General features: G+C 49.9%; 1 protein-coding gene across 1 annotated transcript in view; it reads right to left on the bottom strand.

The window, feature by feature from the left end:
* The window catches only part of LOC125643688 (ATP-sensitive inward rectifier potassium channel 12), a 59,513-nt gene that overhangs the window by 42,651 nt on the left and 699 nt on the right, over nt 1–16,163 (bottom strand). The window lies entirely within an intron of this gene.

The raw sequence follows: 16,163 nt of genomic DNA, 5'->3' as shown, positions 1-16,163 counted from the left end.
ATAAGTTGCATGCATATTCCTCCCTGCGTTTCAAACAGGGGAAGGATACAGTCGCTAAAACAGCTGCACTTTCAGGGGTTGCAATGGTGTGTGTGTGGGGGGGGGGGTGAATGGAAGGAGGAAGCAAAAGAAGGAAGAAGTAATGTTATCTACTTGAAAAGAATTGAGTGCGAGCGTGCATCCATGGTATATGTGTAGGCAATTGGGGACGGGCATGTGAGTGTATCGACGTGCGTGTGGCTAGAGAGGAGCAGGGCCATGCATTAAAGTGTGTGGGGCCACAGGAGATGTAGAGATCTGTTTGTGAGAGCATCAGTGTTAAATGAGATTAGGGGTGGGTGGGTCTGAATGCCCCAGTGTGTGTGGCTATAGGAGGGCAACAGAGTGTGTGTGTGTGTGTGTATCCCTTGTAAAAATAATGTAAGGAGCAAATCATATATTTGGAGCAAGAGGCTCAGCAGCCACTGAATTCTCTCAAATGCCTGCAGACAGCGGGTGCTGGGAGGGGGGGATCACTTAGAATCCAAACTCAATCTGTTGGAGCAAACTTGGCCCAGCGCTCAGCAAGTTGGAAATAGCACCCATGTGAGTGAGCATGTGCAGTGCCGTCTGCATCCTCGGGGATAGAGCTTCCTCCTGTCGCGTGGAAAAGGATGCGCTCCATTACCAGTTACATTGTTTTCCCCCCCTCCTTTGTTTCTAAGCCTGACCCATGGTGGTATGAGAACCGTGCTAGCAACATCCAGCTTCAATCTGAGCAGCGATGGGGCAGGAACATGACATTTGGATGTAGATCCAGACTGACAGCCCCACAACACTGGGGCGGGGTTGGACCATTGTAGACACAGGGGGACATTGGGGCGGGGTTGGACCATTGTAGACATAGGGGAACATTGGTGAATTTCAGAACAGGAGATGAGCTCGAATTCCAGAGAAACGCACACAAGTGTATATCCACACACACATATACCCACCCAGGGCAGACACACACACACACAGAGTTTGGGGTTGTTCAGCTCCTTGAGGCCCAAGATGGAGCTGTTTTCCCGTGGGAAGGAAAGTGAAACAAAACACACGTGTCTGCTCACAGATTCGAATGGAGATCAGCTGACGTGGTCCAAACCTGTCACATCCAGTGCACTTAATCTGCCAGTACAGCTCCATATACATGAGAGGAATGCTGGGCTGACTCTGGTGTGCACAGGCAGGTCTGAGACAGCTCACTGGTCACTGCTCTCCCTGAGCAGAGCCTTAGCATCTTGCTTTCCCCTTCAGCTGCTCCATGAATCTTCGTGCATTCACAGCGGGACTATAAAGTCCATTTTATGATACATGCTGCAAATCTGGCCATGCTGTTGTCATCTGGAGTAAGCTAATGCAAACATTGTTAGCTGCAGGGTTCAGTACTTTATTAGAGATAGGCAGTTGGTTCAGCCTACATGCTAAATCCAGCCTTGACTCAGATACAGGCTGCAGCTGCACATACAGCCCAACACCAGAACCATACTGTCATTATTCCCAAGTATCTGGAGGGCCACCAGCATATTTGTGAAGGTGTTTGTGAATTCCTAACGTTTCACAAACTTTAGCTCCAAAAGAGAACTGACCAGAAAGTCATCCCAGAAAGTGAGTTATTCACTCTTCATTATTTAGCATTTGTTAGTGGTTTGTTCTCTGGTTTTAAAAGTTTCCGTCATCCAATCAGGAAGCGAACGCAACACCATCTGAGTTAGGGTAACTGACCAATCACACACCAGGCATAACGAATAGCGAACAATTGAAGCAAACAAGGCTGAAAAAGTGGTGAATACTTAGGACAAACAGAAACCTTTGCAGGAATCAGGATCAGCCCAAGGACAGAACAAAGGGCTGAATTCCTAATGAATAATTAAACACACTAGCCGTTGAGACCTCTTAGCATGCTATCTGCTTCCCACTAACAGGTACAGCCCTGAACATCTCATGCTTCTTGCTAACCAGGAACCACCAATGCTCGAACCAGGCATGGGTCTTCCAGCAGTGCTCCTGACCTGCCCAAGGACCAGCTCACTATTTAATTCCATGGGAAGTACCACAAAGTGTCAGGTGGTAAGAGAGGAAATGTGGTTATTCCCACCTCCTGAAACTGAAAGTAGCTGAGTGCAGTTGACATGGGAACTATGGTTGGACCTACCATGTGTAACTTGCCAAATAATCCACAGGAGAATAGAATGAGTGATGGCAACTTGGGAAATCTGAATGGTGCTTTCCTGTGCAGAATTTCACAGTGCCACACATATTTTTGGTAGTGCACTGTGGGTATCCTATGGTGATGCTCACCTACCTGCCCATGACCTACCAGTTGTGCTTAGCAGGAACAGATGTAGCCATCATTTTATTGCTACAAGGCTGGGCAAGGAATTATTTAGAACTAGAGCTGGGATGGCATTGTTGTCCCCCAAAATAACTTTATTACCCCAAATTTCAGCTCTGCTAAGATAACACTTTAGAGGGATGGCTCTTTAGGACCAGAATGCACAGTAGGCAATAGCTATAAACCACCATCTATTTCATGTGTAGATCTATTTCAGACATTGGCCAAATGCAACTCTAAAATGCATTGGCATGCATAATGAGCAGGGAATGCTTCAGAGCATGGTGCAAAGCCCAGCTCTTTACAAAGGCCTTGTCTCTGGAACAAAACTAGCTCAGTGCAGTATCATTCTCCCTGGAAAAAAGCCACTGAGGCTGATTCAGATGAGCTTTTAAGCTTTTTTTAATCTCCAATTTACCTATTTTCCCTTTTTAAATCCCTGAGTTATCATTTGCCTACCATCCCAACTCTTGTAATAACAAAAGCCACAAGCAATCAGGGCCTTGGTTGTACATTTCACCCAAAATATGGTTCTTCCAGCCATATAGTGTCCACTATACTGCAGTAGCATCCAGAGACTGCTCCTGAGAATGGTTGCCCGCTGTGCTAGGCACGGCCATCACTCAGTGAGTGACGAGGCTGACCAAAGGCGGGATGGAGATCAGAGGCACAGTGAGATGAAGTGACTTGCCCAAAGTCATATGGCAGGTCAGAGCTGGGAATAAAACCCAAGTCTCTTGACTCTCCAGCTGCTATCTTAGCCATTAGACCACGCTATCCCCCTATTCATTGCTAGGAGATTGGCTCAATACCTACTTGGAGAGGAGAAAGTGCCATCTAGTCAATCAACACCACTTCCAAAAGCATCTAGGGGTCCTTCAAAAATCTCTCAACCACTGCTCTTGTCTCACCCTGCTTCGCCTGTGAGTTCTGAAGGACGGGATCACGGCCCAAGGTGGAATGGCTGCATTCAGTAAAGGAGGGGTAAAAAGTAGACAGCCTAATTCATCCTGACCCTGGGCAGCATGGAGAATTCCTTCCACCCTGACTACAGCACATCTCAGATTTTGTTTCCTATCACCTGCTCTGCTCGACCCGTGATGCCAGCCTCATATTCCCTGTCATTTCCTTCTCCCCATCCCATCTCCCTAGCTTCTTCTATGCCACCCTCTTAAAAGGGCCTCCCACCCTTCTTCATTCAAATTCTGCCACAAACACTAACCCACTAATCAATCAACCCCCCTCTCCTCCCCAACATTAGTTTACCTGCTAGTTAACCTTTCCCCCCCAGTGTATCTCACCTTATCTGTGCCTGCTAGTGTAAATCACTGTTCAATGTGTATAACATTCCCCACTGTGCCTGATCCACTGAGGATCACGCCCTCAGCTCTAGAGAACCCAGGTTCAATCCCTCATGATGACCAAGAGGATGGTATGTTACATAAGCTCCGTGAGATCTGTGGCTGTTTTCATTTGTGTAATCTACAACGCAGAGCGCATCCACGTTGCTTCACAAATAATTAATAATCATTAATGAGCGGGGGAACAGTGTGCAGTGCCAGATTTTGCTAATTAGTGAACAAAGGCAACTGAAAAAGCAAAAACAATGCAACACAGAACGTACTTTGTCCATTGATTTTAAACCATCGGAGTTTGGCTTCATTTACTGATGCGAATACTCCATACGCGGTGTTAGTAAATGGACAGCCACGTGTTTGCTGAAAGAAGGGCAGCTTAGCCCCAGGAGATCACACCACCACATCTGCTCCTCAGCTCTGTGTGAGAGGCAGGAAGACACCCCCAACTTTTTGAAGGAATTATAAAGTGGGTAGATGAGCAGTACCCGCTACGTTCTAGCTGTCTTTAGCAAATGATGCCGGGCCATCTCTGGAGCACGGGATAACAAAGTACATTCAGTTGTGTGCACATTGATATTTCTGTCTCTCTCACACACACACGCTATACAATATCTTTATACGGACGTATATCATAGCATAGAGTCAAACTCCCCAATTTTCTCCCTGCCCTTATTAGACTCCACCATCTGGGACAACACTACTTATTTGTCTGATTATGGCACCGATCCATATAATTAACTACAAAAAAGGCAACAGCTCATTACACAACAGCCTTTGCTGTGACTCCTCTCCACAGCGACGAGCATGCCAGAATAACCGGGGGCGCTGGGAGTGGAGGGACAGATCCACATGACTGGAGAGCTTTTGACAGTCATAATTTCCCCCCTTTCTCCTTGGCAACTTAGGATCCAGTCAGAGGAGGTGCTGAGCACCATCATCACCTGGGTTCGTGTCACTCGGCTGAGGGTTCTCAGCACCTCCTGGGTTCAGATCAGCCCCTCCACACACACACAAAGGCCCCCAAAGAAACAGGGATGTTTCTCCCATATTGTCACCACATAGAACAGGTTTCTCCAAAAGAAAGTGAGTTTATTTTGCTCACATTTTCTCTCCCCGACACATTTAATTGTCAGAAAAATCCATACAGTTTTTCTCTCTTTCTCTATCTTAGGTTTTTTTCCTACCACCCATCACTGTAGTTCCTGAGCACCTTCCACATAAACTAGATCAGCAATGGGTGAAGTCCCCAGTGGGATTCATAGAGTTTCTGGGTCTTCTCCATTATTGGGTTATAGAAGCTCCTAGGGGGTAGGGTTAAGTCCTAAGTCATAGATTCATAGAGTTTAAGGCCCGCAGGGAACATTAGATCATCTTGTTTGACCTGGTGGCTATCACACTAAATTTTACCATTACTGCTGTATTTAGACCAATAACCTGTGTTTGATTAAAGCATCTCTTCAAGAAAGGCATCCAGTCTTGATCAGAAGGTTCCAAGAGTCAGGGAATCCACCACTTCCCTTAGTACATATAATTTCTCTTTCAATTTCATACTTAATACATTGCCCCGAGGTTTTACTTTTTGATACACAGACCTGTTGCAGAATCCTACAACTGGGAGGTTAACTCCATGGGTTACACGCTATATTTTCACTTTAATCAGAGTGCATCTATAATGTAACTACAGTCTCTGGCAAACTGGCAGATGCAACCTTTAATGCATGGATTCCTGTCTAACAGATGTGTGATGGCCTCAGTGTGAGATGAGTTGCAGGGGGTCTCAGGCCAGCCGTGGACAGTTATCCTAGCAAAGCCGCCAGCAGCACCTCTGGCATCCCTGAGGGCTCCATTGCTGACAGGCTCAGCAGAAGGCCAACATTTGCATGGGCCACGCAGACTGAACTCCACTGTCATTTTTAAAGGTGGGCCCATAGGCTGAACCTTAGTTGCAGGGCAGCATGCAGGTACCTGCTGCTCTATGGACATCATCCCCGCAACTGAGCCAGCCCCTTTCATCAGCACTTTTGAATCTGATGGTACCTGAGCAGCATTTAGTGAGTGGATGTGGTGGTTAGGGAGGGAGGTGCTGGATTTGGTTCGGGCTGCTATGTCTTTTGGACTGGTTCTTAGCGGGAAGAAACTGCAGCTTCTCCAGCAGACTTGGCTGCCATGACTCTGGGTCGGTGGGAATGTCATAACCTCACAGAAGACGCTGTTAGAAATGATCCCGCCCTGGGCTGGGAGATCCACAGTCTGAGAGCCTTGCAAAGCCCTGTGCTGGCTTGGAAAAGGAAGCTGCTATTGAAACCTTATTTTCCTGGCATTTGTTTTGATGGTTTATTTCTAGCAGTGTCCCAAAGAAGAACCAAAGTCCCCCAGAGCCTTTCAGGGAGCAGACAATGCTGTGATTTTCCACACCAGCAGAGTAGAGATTATTAGACCACGGAAGCCTTTGTTCCTTATCAGTTCAGTTTAGCGAACCCTTGCTTGATAAGAAGACGGTAGCATACTCCACATGAAGCTGGAGGTGGGAGAGAAGGAGCCTGGCTTGTTCCTCTCTGGAGCTTTGGTAGTGTCCCTCTCCAGGGGGCTTTCATGCTAATGTGACAGCATTTCCTGCTGGCCAGCTCCTGGGATGGGAGCAGCCATTACGCTGGAGGAGTAAAGCTTCTTGGAAGAAGAGAAGGGGAAGGATCAGCGACACAGAGGAGGAACGGGGTTTCACTCCCAGGCATTGATTTCCCCTTCTCTGGGATGCTGTCCTCTTTGCATTCTCAGTGCATTTTATTACCTAGGGAAAGCAGGGACTGAGAGCAGTGACTGAGCGAGATATAAAGCAGGCAGGGAGTGAGAGAGCTACTCAGCAACACCCCCAGAGCCCTGCCAGCGTGACTCAACAACCACCTGCAACACACCCACGTATGCCACTCCTGACCTTTACGTCCCCTCCCACACCTGTGCCTATTCACCTCAATCCTGACGTGCAAGGCCCCTTGCTATTCCAGTCCTGCTGTAATGTGCTGGCTCAGGGTTTGTGATCATGTCATTGCCTAATGGCTGACCCGCTAAAGAGGGAGTAAGGGATCAACTGCTAGCTCCAGCTGAGGGAGCTTTCCTTTAGCTCAAGGGGTAGAGGCCTGTGTCTCTGGAACCAGAGGTCCTGGGTTCTGTCCTGATGTCCCACGCATTTGATCAGTGTGTCTGTACGTAGGTAATACAGGGATTTAGAATGCTGAGTCCCATGCAGCTCAGCCCATGCACCTTCCATTTGATGGCCAACTCCCTAATCCACACCGGGGGAAACAGAACAAAGGGGAAAGGGGAGAGGCTGCCCGACATATGGCATGGGGAGGGAATGGGAAGGGTGGCGTGTCATACAGCTATGGGAGGCTGGGTGTGCATTCCTCACATTGCTCCACAGGGTAAACCGGCTGCTTGGCTTTTCACGTTTCGATGAATTTCGGCATATATCAGAGTGAGAGACTTGATAGGACTGGCTAGAGCCGGGAGTAGGGCAGGCACGCAGCGTTATGGGGAAGCAGCCACAGCTGGGCCACGCCCCAGTCAGGCCCCAGCTGGCCTGTATGAAAAGGCTGTGAGCCAGCGGCCCAAGGAGTCTCTCTTGAGGCTGGGAGAGAGCAGGGTCTAGCTGCCTGCCTGACAGGGTACTGAGGGTGGTGCTGTGCCGTGCTGGGGAAGGAGCAGGCTGAGCGGGGGTACTCCAGGCTGTCAACTCCCCAGGCTGTAGGGCCTGGTCCACGGCCCATAGAGGTACTGGGAGGCAGAGGAAGGCAGCAGGTCCGAACCCCCTTGCCTATGATGAGTGGCCTTTACACTGCCGTCTGCCTCAGGGTGCAGGGGCTTGGCGATGACTGGTAGTAGCCCAGACTGAGTCAAGGTGGGCATAGTGAGTTGGGGGTTCCCCAGGAAGGGGAGACCCAGAGGCAGAGTGTGGAGTTACTGCCAGGGGGCAGAACCCCAGAGAAAGGGGCACCGGGGTCTGTGAGGGACACGGGGGCCAGAGTTCTGAGGATCACCGGCCTGCCGAGGGTGCTCCAGGCTGGAAAAGAGCTAATTCCCAATGACCAGCAGGAGGCGCTGCAGGGGTGAGTCCACTCCTTTACAGGCCCCATCTACCCCGAGGTGCATGATGCTAAAGGTGTGGTGAGCAGCTGAGCCAGCATGCTAAGATGCATAGTGCTTTTGCACCCCTGACAAACATCCCCCAAGGATACCCTTGTTTATCTGAATCAGGTGGACCCCAGGCTGGCAGACAGGAAAGGGGTCAAAATGCTTGATGGCTCATCATAGCTGTACCTTTTCCTAGAGCCCACCATCTTGTGCTATTGCATCTCAGCTTTAATTGAAAATGAAGTCTAAGGCCCTGGCCTTTGTGTGGGCAAAGAAAACCTTGAACATGGGCACCAAGTGTAACAGATGGGGTGGGGTTTGCCTGAGTCTGCAGCCTGCCTGGAACAATAGCTCTGAGATCCCCTCTCCATTTCAAGGGTGGCTGATTCTGAAACCTCGCACTAAAAAGTTGAATGTCAACATCATTGACTAGTTCACTGCTGATCAAAGCGTAGCACAAAGGAGAGTTGCACTTATACAAGGGAGGGCAATTGTGACCAGCATCTCCTTTTGGCATGGGATGGAGCTTGGTTTGTGAGCTGTTGTTTTTCCCCTCCCTCCTTGACGTCTGGCCTAGTGTATTAACTCCCTGGACCACCTAGCGCACAAGCTGGAATTTCATAGCCACAAATAAATAGATAGTTTAATTCTAACTCTGCACCAGAGACCAAGTGGGGATTCAGTAAATAGACTGGTTTCAGAGTAACAGCCGTGTTAGTCTGTATTCGCAAAGAGAAAAGGAGTACTTGGGGCACCTTAGAATCGGATGCATTCATGAGCTGCAGCTCACAAAAGCTTATGCTCAAATAAATTGGTTAGTCTCTAAGGTGCCACAAGTCCTCCTTTTCTTTTTAGTAAATAGACTGAAGTGCAATCCAGTCATTATGGGCTGGATTCTCTTCTCTCTTGCAGCCCATTTACGTTGATCTAAGTCCTCTGGGCCTCTGTGTAAACTTATACACCAATGCAAAGTGAGTGTGCAATGCTACCAGTCTGATGTGGTAGCATCTCAGACACACACACACACACACCCAGTGCACTGGTGTACTTGACTACACGGGGGCAGAGAAATACAGAATTAGACCCACTGATGTTAGTAGAGTAACTCCTGATTTACACAGGTGTCAGTGAGAGGAGAACCAGACCTGTTTAAGGGGTTCATTTTGGTCTCTTCTCCTCCCCTGAGCACACGAGAAAGGGGACTCACATTTTGATGCCGGCAACATTGAATCTTAGAAAGAAAAATCTTCTGGCTCCTTGCAGCTGCTGTGATAGTTTGGGCCTGGATCTTCACCACTTGGCAACACATAGTCATTTACACCCGTGCAAAGCCCCGGCTGCAATGACAACTTCCTGCTCTGGAGGCACCTCCTGCCCGCTTCACTCAGGCATTAGTGATGAAACAAGGTGCCAGCCAGGGGACAATTATGCCCTAGGTCTGTCCCATCTTGCCAGTCCAATACATGTCCATTCACGTGTCTGTTGCGGCATGTCCCACGATAGGACACGATCAAGTTTTGATTGACAAAAATTAAACAATCTTTACTGGGGTAAGTGCCAGTCACTTTCATGTCCCCAGGTTCAGCCACCCCTGAGCAGCCCCTCTGAGAGCTCTGAGCTCTTCCCCAGAAAACGTGGCTGCTCTCAGCAATCTAGGTGCCTGGCAAACCCTGGCATCCTGGCCCACACAGCCTCTCTCAACTCTTGGGAGCACTGCAAAGAGGTGCCTCCTTTCTCCCCGGGGAGACAGGCAGCGAGTGAGTGGGGGGCAGCGGACAGTTCCGTGGCAGAGGTGGAATGGCTGCCCAAGCTCCCCGTGCAAGATGGGATTTGGAGAATTAAATACTTCCTGGAACAGTGTGGAATTCCAGCCCTAAATCCTGAGGTAATTCGGCTGACCCTTCCTGTCACTGCCCTGCCCTTTGCGTCTGTGTTCCTGGCTTCAGGCTCTCCACACGGCACAGTGCATCTAGCCACAAGCCTGGTCAACACACTCCATGCAGGACACCACTCCACTGCTCCTTCCAGCCTGCTGACCCGGGAACGCTCGTGGCAGGAGGGTGCTCCCTAGGACCGAGTCCTGGCACAATGCCGTCAGACAGTGGGCACAGAGTCACGGTGTGATGGCAGTCACGGGTGTTGAGTCACAGCACCGGGCAGAAAGGGAGCCGAAACGGCGCACACAGAGAACACCAGCTGCAGCCCAGCTCTCGGAGGAAGCCACGGCTCAGAGAGCCTGAATCCTGGCACTCCCCCCACCCCAAAAGGATCTTGGCATTCGTGCCTTTTCCCCCTGACCTGCTTCGCTGGAGCATGTACGGCAGAAAATAGGGGCAGGAGAGAGCGAACTGCGGGAATCTAGGGAAAGGGGGTGGGGAGTGGGGAGCTAGGGCTGCTTGTGGGGTGGGCCCCATAAACCGGGGTGGGCTGTTTTAGCAGCATGCCCTGAGGTCTGAGGATGACGCACACTGATGATCAGACCAGTCCCTGCATCCCCGCTCTGCTGGAGGCACTGCCCTGGAGTGCTGCCTGAACTGTGACCCCTTGCCCCTCGTCCAAGCACACGCAGTAGACCAGTGTTTCTCTGCCTTTTTGATACCAGGGAGCAGTTTGCTGCCTTCTTAACAGCGTCAGGGTGATCTCTGGGACCGGCACCGGTCCACGAACCGGTCATTAAGAAACACTGCATTAGACCGCTCTCCCCTCCCACTCATTCCCAGGCTGCCTTTTTTCACTCCCCTCTGCCCCGCCTTCCATCCTGCCTGGCCCTTTCCAAGCCCTGCAGAGCCTGGCCAGGCCACAGTCTGGGAAGGGTCACAGGTGAGTACTAGCCACTTAATTCAAATCATTCATACTTACTCCCCCAGCGCCAGGCCAGGCCACAGGCATCAGCTGGATCTGGTAAGGGAGTCCCTACCATTCTCTCTTTCCTGATCCGCGCTGACTCCCTCCCGAGCACGGCACAAAGCAACCCGTGGAAGAGGCTGGCTGTGTCGCTGCCTTCTCTCTGCATCTGGGGCAGGATGCTGCTGCTAAGATTTCAGGCCCAGTGTAACCTAGGTTCATAAACCACGCAGCAAAGTTCAAGACCTGTATTTCCTTCCAGGCCAAGCTGCCAAGGTGCATCTCAGGGCTCCGCTGCTCCAGATGCACACAGACCACACACCTGGGAATGGGTGCTCCTGTGGGAGACAGAGAGCCAAGGCTTCTGGGCTCTAATTCTTGACTCTGCCCCTGGCTGCAACCCCCGAGCCACCTTCTGCCTCTGTTCCTCTCTCTGTAGAATGGGGATCAGCCCCACCTGCCTCACAGGAGTAACTCATGTTTATTAACTACAGCAAGGTCCTTGTACAAAGCTCTCCCCTGTACTAATGAATGTTGCATTTAGCTAGCACCCGTTGGTAAGGATCTCAAAGCACTTTTACCCCCCTCTTCAAAGGGGCTCACAGAGCTTAAGTGATTTCTTCTCCAGTGGTCACAAAGCATGTGAGTGGCAGGGCTGGGAGTAGAACCTGGCTAGCTACTCCAGTCGTGAGACAACAGTCCCTGCAAACAGACAGGGCTCCCCCGAACCCACTCCCAAATCCAGGGAAACTCAGCCCAGGCTGCAGCTCTGCCTTTAACATGCCCAGTATGCCTGCAGCATGTACGTTATGTAAGGTTAGCTGACTTCCTAGGGTCTGGGACACATGGGTTGCCACCCATCCCGGAACTGAGGAGGCAGCCTGATTACCAGGGGCTGAGCCAGGTTCTTGCCAAGCTTGCAGGCCAGCGTTGAATCCTGAACTGATTTGGGGTATGCAACCTCTCCATGTCGTGCTGCAGACATACCTGGGTGCGTCCAGGATGCTGCATGCAGGAGACATTCAGATCTCCAGGTTGCAATAGTGTAACACCTGGGAGCGGCTTTTTTCCCAGAGGGCAGAGTCTTAAAGGTGACAAGTGACATTTGCAATGCTTAGAGGAGGTTTTTATTGGGGTACACTGTGGGCAAGCGAAGGGCAACTGGCCCCTCACCCAGGTCCTCTCTGTTCATTTGAGTCAGCTAAACCCTCACTTTACCATTGCACCAATGTCCTGACGCAACCAAACAGCCAGTGCTCTCTCACCTGGGTTTCCAGGACTCAATACTTGAGGTAACTCATGAAGCAGGGAGCAACTGGCCCATGGGGTCGGGGTATTGCCTCTCCCACAATCAGCACTCCCACCCCTGCTACGTCACCCATTCAGGTGGCTAGAATACGGTCAGGACGCTGCAAGGCAGCAAGAGGAGTGTGGTCTAGTGGCCTGAACACAGCCCTGGGCACCAGGAACTGCTCAGTTCTAATCCTGATGCCTGCTCCAGCACTGGCCAGGTTACCTCACTCGTCTGTGCTAAGCAGGATGGCAGCCAAGCCGGAGGAAGTAGCCGGTCTGACATTCAGCGCTCAAGGACCAAAAGGTGAAGGATGCTTCCAAGCTGCCTCTGACAGTTGCCCTGCCGGACGATGGCGGGTGGTATGGTTTGGAATTGGCAAGGGTGACCTGCTGCTGTTTTCCCCCTAAGGACATATGCCCTCACCCCCAGTGCCACAGAATCAGGCTAACTCCTCTGTCAGGCTGCCATCCCTCTGCACCGTCCAGCCTGCAAAGAGGTGGGGGGGCCTTTCTCAGCAAGAGGAAGATCCGTCAGTGCCATACGTGCCTGCCTGAGGTTACGCTGCGCCGGCAGAGGAATGCCACCACAGGACAGGAACAGCTGGCAGACAGCTTCCTGCAGCACGCTCCTTCCCAGTGCAGCTTGACAAAAAGAATCCCTCCAAAGCAATGGAAAAGGTGTACCCGTCTCCTCTTCCTGCTCCCCCTTCCTCTCTGGACACCTTTGGTCTGTATCTGCTCATTTCTGGTCAGGGGTTCAAGAAGATCCAAGTATTGATCCCAGGGATATTTATTTATAAATCGATAATTAAAGGAGTGATAATAAATAATTCAGAATAAAGCTGAAACATTTTTTCTTGGCACTTCAAGTGACTCCTACCTGGGGAATCTCAGAGCACTTTACAAGTGGTAACTCACTGTGCACCCCAGCCCTGCTGCGATATAATCACCCCCATTTTTACTAGTGGGGAAACTGAGGCACCAGGAGGCAATGTGACATGTCCATGGTCATCGAGAGAGTTGATGGCAGAGCTGAGTATACAACACAGGTGTCCTGACTGACTGTCCCCTGCTCTAACCACCACACCACACTGCCTCTCTTTCGCCATCTGCTCCGTGCTCCTAGTGGATTTCAGTTTGGGAAGCGGCATGTCGGTTTGATGCCTAAAAATGGTATCACCAGCCCCTCAGGCTCGGCATTGACTTGCCGGTGGCTTGGCAGTTCCCTTTAGCCCAGCCAGCTCTCTTTGCTCCTCGTCTCTCTGCTGGGACCTGCTTCCTTCACTCTGCAATGAGAACAGCTGGGCCCTGGGTCCACAAACATGGTGTGGCTGCTTTCAGCACCGGACAGGTCAGAGAAAGGACACATGGGGAGAGGTTGGAGCAAGGCAGCCAGGGCTCAAGGCTAGGGAGAGGGACATATGCAAAGACAGGAGTCTCTCCTCTTGCTAGAACAAACCCTGCCCTGTCCCAGCCGACTGCCACTGAAGTCATTAAGAGTCAAAGGTGCTCCCTGCCAGGAGCCATCCAGCTCAGGGCCCACTTGTTGATGAGGATGCTGGGATGGGGCCACCCTTGCACCTGTTATAGGGTTGGTGGTGCGTTGCAGGCCACAATAGACACTGCACAGCAAAACACAGCTAATGCAGCCAGCCTCCCCAAGCTCTCACTGCTCAGTTTCCCTGTTTCACAGAGGGCATTTTGGGACCCAGGCCATATCCCCACCTCGTCCTGGACCCAGGTGAACTGTAGGCACAATAATACAAACAAACCAAGCTGTTTTCTTCTTTCTCTTCCTCCCCAGCCAGAGAGCCAGGACACTAGAAATGGGCAAGACAGGTTTGCTCATGAGGTCTGTCCCTTTCTGGGGCAGGATGCGGGGCAGATTACACACCCTATTAAACTGATACTATGCTGGACCTTAGCCAAAAAGCCAATGCAAGAGACTCTAGAGATGGGGCTGAACCCAGTCCCAGTGGGTCCAAATGCCCCAGCCCTGTCCAGAATCCTCTCTCTTCTGAGATTCCTTTTCTTTGCACGCTGAACAAACTCCCAGGCGCGTCCACACACACAGACAGCCTCCAGGCTTGGAGAGGTGAAGGATTCCAGACCAGGATCCATTCCCTTTGAGAAAGTTGTCACCTCCATCTCCTTGTTTCGCTCCAGCATCTGGCATCATGCTAATTCTGTGCAGCAGTTACACAACACCTGTCATCCAGATGGGAGACCTCAAAGCGCTCCACAAAACTGGGTCAGCCTCACCAACCCTGCACTATTGGGGATGGGGAAACTGAGGGAGAAAGAGGTGAAGTGATTTTCCCAAGGTCAAGTACAGCGAGTCACTAGCAGAGTGGGCTCTAGAACAGACGTTGAGCCCTAACCATTGGACCATGCTGCCTTCCTTGCTTATGTAATGACTGCTATGGACACATTCTACTAGTAAAGATTTCACTGAGGAGAGAGAAGAAATGAAGGGATAGAACAGTCACTGCAAAAACTGCCCTTCCTAATGACAAAACTTTTCCTTGGTCTCTCCAGATACATGCTATAGACACATGCTTGGTATCTGCGGTGCCTAATTATATATATACACACACACTATACCCACACATTAGTCAGCCTGACAACACATAATTTTTAAACTCTGCATCTAATTTCTTTACACTGATTTACAAGTTTATCTGCGGAGGGCCACCTTTTAACATATGCTCTGCTAAGGGAGCGGCGAGATGTTTAAGCATCAGCCGGCCCTCCAAAGTGACAAAAGCAAACCTGAAGTTGAATCTTTCATTCCTTTGCGTGTGTCTGACTACAAAGCGTTTTCAAACACAATTGAAATGTGCTGCAGTTCACTCGGTAAAGTGGATGCATTGGTTCCCAGGAAATGCTAAAGTGATAAAGTGCCCCTCATCTGTTAGGGGCAGGGAACACCCTGGCCCCAGGTAGAATTTGTCATATTCCTCCCGGATTATTTCCAAAAACACAGCTGTTGAGTTTCTAGGAATGCGACTCCCTCAGGAAAGGAGTAACAGAGATCACACTGGGTTTCAGAATGTGTCATAGCACTGGGGGCACACACAAAAAAGCATGCCCACTAATGCGCCTACCTAAGAGGATACAATATTTTATTTATCACGTAAGCATATTTTGTGGATTGTTCTAACCCAGGCCTGAGGAGCACGGGATGGGAGTGTGTGTGTGTGTGTGAGAGAGAGAGAGAGAGAGAGAGATCAAAATGAGGATAATCTCACCTGTGCTGAGGACTTTAAAAGGAAACGCACAAGTGGAAAGTTTTCAAAGTGGAGGGAAGGAGTTTGATAGGAACAAAATTAGTACTTACACATTCTGACGGTGTGATCTCTCTAGCTGCATATCTTAGGTATCTATAGAACACCCATTACGGTAGCATCTAACTATTAACACCTCATCTGGACGATTCCATCACTAAAGCAGGGAGGTGGTATTTATATTTTGATATAATCTGACATTAGGTTTTGGGGGGTGTGTGTATTATGTGATGATTTTTGATCCAGGTCTGACTGTCCCCTCTGAACATTAAACTATCAGAGATGGGCATCGCCAAACAGTCCCCAAACTTTGGGGAAAGGGGGTTAAGAATCCAGATCCAAACTTCCCAGCTCGGGGCACCTGTGCCTACTAACTCTTTCTAAAAGCCAGAACGAAGTAACACTAGCAAACAGCGAAGCTATCACTGCTCTTTCTAAGAACTGCCATCAAAAATAGAGACTTAATCTGCAGATACATCTACAAAACAGGTGGTTTGAAATCAAAATGGGGGGGGGGCCTGTTTTGTGATCACACTCACACTGCATAACTGTCCTGGAATTAATGCTGATAAATACATTCCATTTCCTTCCTAGTGTTGTTTGGGTTATAATTAAGAGTGACTTCTAAAAATATAAGTATTCTAATCCACTGAGAGAGTAAGATGTGAGGGTGCTAATTGAAGACACTTTATAATATCCCATTTTCAGAATAATTTTACTCCACTGGTTCTCACTGAGAGATGATACGGTTTGGGTGGTGCAGTGGCTTTTTCTTTTCTTTTTTAAAAATAAACCTGGCGGTGGCTTAATATTTCTCTTTTAAAGTCACTCGCGCGGACACAATTGAGTCACAAGCTGGCCACCATCTCGGACAGACAATTCCGGGGGTTTGGACCCAAC

The sequence above is a fragment of the Caretta caretta genome, chromosome 10, assembly GCF_965140235.1.
Source record: "Caretta caretta isolate rCarCar2 chromosome 10, rCarCar1.hap1, whole genome shotgun sequence".
Taxonomy (NCBI): domain Eukaryota; kingdom Metazoa; phylum Chordata; order Testudines; family Cheloniidae; genus Caretta; species Caretta caretta.
This window is presented reverse-complemented; position numbering and strand designations above follow the sequence as displayed.